Below are 2,436 nucleotides of genomic sequence, written 5' to 3'. Positions count from 1 at the left end.
ACTCGGATGAGATGTAATAAGAAAAACTTCTGTAGTCTATTTATCAAAGACAAGAGTGTTACAAATTTTCCTATAATTGTTGTTGCTTTTGTTTGCGTGTGAAATCCCCCAGTGGGTGGCTTAGCTGCGAATCCGTTTCGCCTAAGTTTGTAAAAAAAAATCCTACCGAGTGATGAGCCAGACTCCCACTCGGAGGCTTAGCTGCAGCTCAGTGCTCGAGTGGCGAGCCAGACTCCCACTCAGAGGTTTAGCTGCAGCCCAGTGCTCGCCTAAGTGTTTAAAAATCCTACCGAGTGGTGAGCCAGACTCCCACTCGGAGGCTTAGCTACAGCCCAGTGCTCGCCTAAGTGTTTAAAAATCCTACTGAGTGGAGAGCAAACCTCCCACTCGGAGGCTTACCTGCAACCCAGTGCTCGCCTAAGTGTTTAAAAATCCTACCGAGTGGAGAGCAAACCTCCCACTCGGAGGCTTAGCTGCAGCCCAGTGCTCGCCTAAGTGTTTAAAAATCCTACCGAGTGGTGAGCCAGACTCCCACTCGGAGGCTTAGCTGCAGCCCAGTGCTCACCTAAGTGTTTAAAAATCCTACCGAGTGGTGAGCCAGACTCCCACTCGGAGGCTTAGCTGCAGCCCAGTGCTCGCCTAAGCGTTTAAAAATCCTACCGAGTGGAGAGCAAACCTCCCACTCGGAGGCTTAGCTACAGCCCAGTGCTCGCCTAAGTGTTTAAAAATCCTATCGAGTGGAGAGCAAACCTCCCACTCGGAGGCTTAGCTGCAGCCCAGTGCTCGCCTAAGTGTTTAAAAATCCTACCGAGTGGTGAGCCAGACTCCCACTCGGAGGCTTAGCTGCAGCCCAGTGCTCACCTAAGTGTTTAAAAATCCTACTGAGTGGTGAGCCAGACTCCTACTCGAAGGCTTAGCTGCAGCCCAGTGCTCTCCTAAGTGTTTAAAAATCCTACCGAGTGGTGAGCCAGACTCCCATTCGGAGGCTTAGCTGCAGCCCAGTGCTCGCCTAAGTGTTTAAAAATCCTACCGAGTGGAGAGCAAACCTCCCACTCGGAGGCTTAGCTGTAGCCCAGTGCTCTCCTAAGTATTTAAAAATCCTACCGAGTGGTGAGCAGACCTCCCACTCGGGGGGCTTAGCTGCAGTCCAGTACTCGCCTAAGTTTGAAAAAATCCTACCGAGTGGAGAGCAGACCTCCCACTCGGGGGCTTAGCTGCAGTCCAGTACTCGCCTAAGTTTTTAAAATCCTACCGAGTGGAGAGCAGAGCTTCCACTCGGAGGCTTAGCTGCAGCCTAGTGCTCGTCTAAGTACGGAACACATCCCAATCCGCAAGGACGACGAGGTGCAAATCGACTGCTACCTTCTCCTTCGGAGTTGCACCACAAATACAAAGTTATTTCGAGTGAAGAACAAGTTCCACTCGACAGATAATTCATGAAGATATTCAACGATAAATCAAGTTCAGATAAGATCCAAAGGTTCTAGACCGCAGATCAAAGTACTCGAGCCTCCAGCTCGACAGAGTTTAACGGTTACAAAATCCACTCAGCATTCCGAGGCAAATTTAAAGTGAAGCATAAAAGTTTTTATTCCTCATGCGGAGGACTGGAAGGGGCGACGAACTCGTCCAAGTCGATCCCGTCTGCAATGTGAGTGGCAGCAGCAATGAAAGTCTCCATGAAGTCTTGAAAGTTGTGCTTCCTGGTATTGGCAACTTGGATGGCGGCCAACTTTTCTTCTCGTGCCTCCTTGCAGTGGACGCGGACCAGAGACAGAGCGACGTCAGCGCCACATCTAGCAGAAGATTTCTTCCATTCCGCCACTCGACCTGGGACTTCATTCAGTCGAGTCATCATGGACTCGAGGTCATTCTGAAGCGTCGTCCTAGGCCAGAGCGACGTGTCGATCCGTGACATCGCAACCTTCAACCGAGCAAGATAGTCAACAACGCCGGCAACACGAGATTCCAGTCGGAGCACGTTCATAGCAGCCTCGTCCTTCACTGGAGAATTGATGGGGTCCAAGTCTGTCTCCACTCGACTGGTCTCCTCTTCGAAGTTCTGGCAGAATTCTGTAAACACAATTCAAGGATAAGTGAGTGGCTCTACGCAGATTTGGTAACTGCAAGTCAGTCGGGCCGGAGTAATTACCCTCGAGCATGACGAACAGCTTCTTGGCGAGTCCACCGCGATAAGCCTCCAGATCGTTCCTCTTCCCCGCCAGTTCACTTGCCTTGTCATTTAGAGCTATATTGCCATTCTTCAGACGGCTGACCTCTCGATTAGCCGCGTCGAGAGCAGTTTTCAGCCTGGAGTTTTCCTTTTCAAGAGTACCGACTGAAGCCAGTTTTTCTTCAGCAAGCTTCATTTTGTTCAGGGCCTCCTTCTGTGCTTCGGCAAGGTCTTGATCCTTCTTCTTCAGAGCCTCCTCCATT

Source organism: Triticum urartu, chromosome 2 (genome assembly GCF_003073215.2).
Source record: "Triticum urartu cultivar G1812 chromosome 2, Tu2.1, whole genome shotgun sequence".
NCBI lineage: Eukaryota > Viridiplantae > Streptophyta > Magnoliopsida > Poales > Poaceae > Triticum > Triticum urartu.
Note: the sequence above shows the minus strand (reverse complement) of the source record.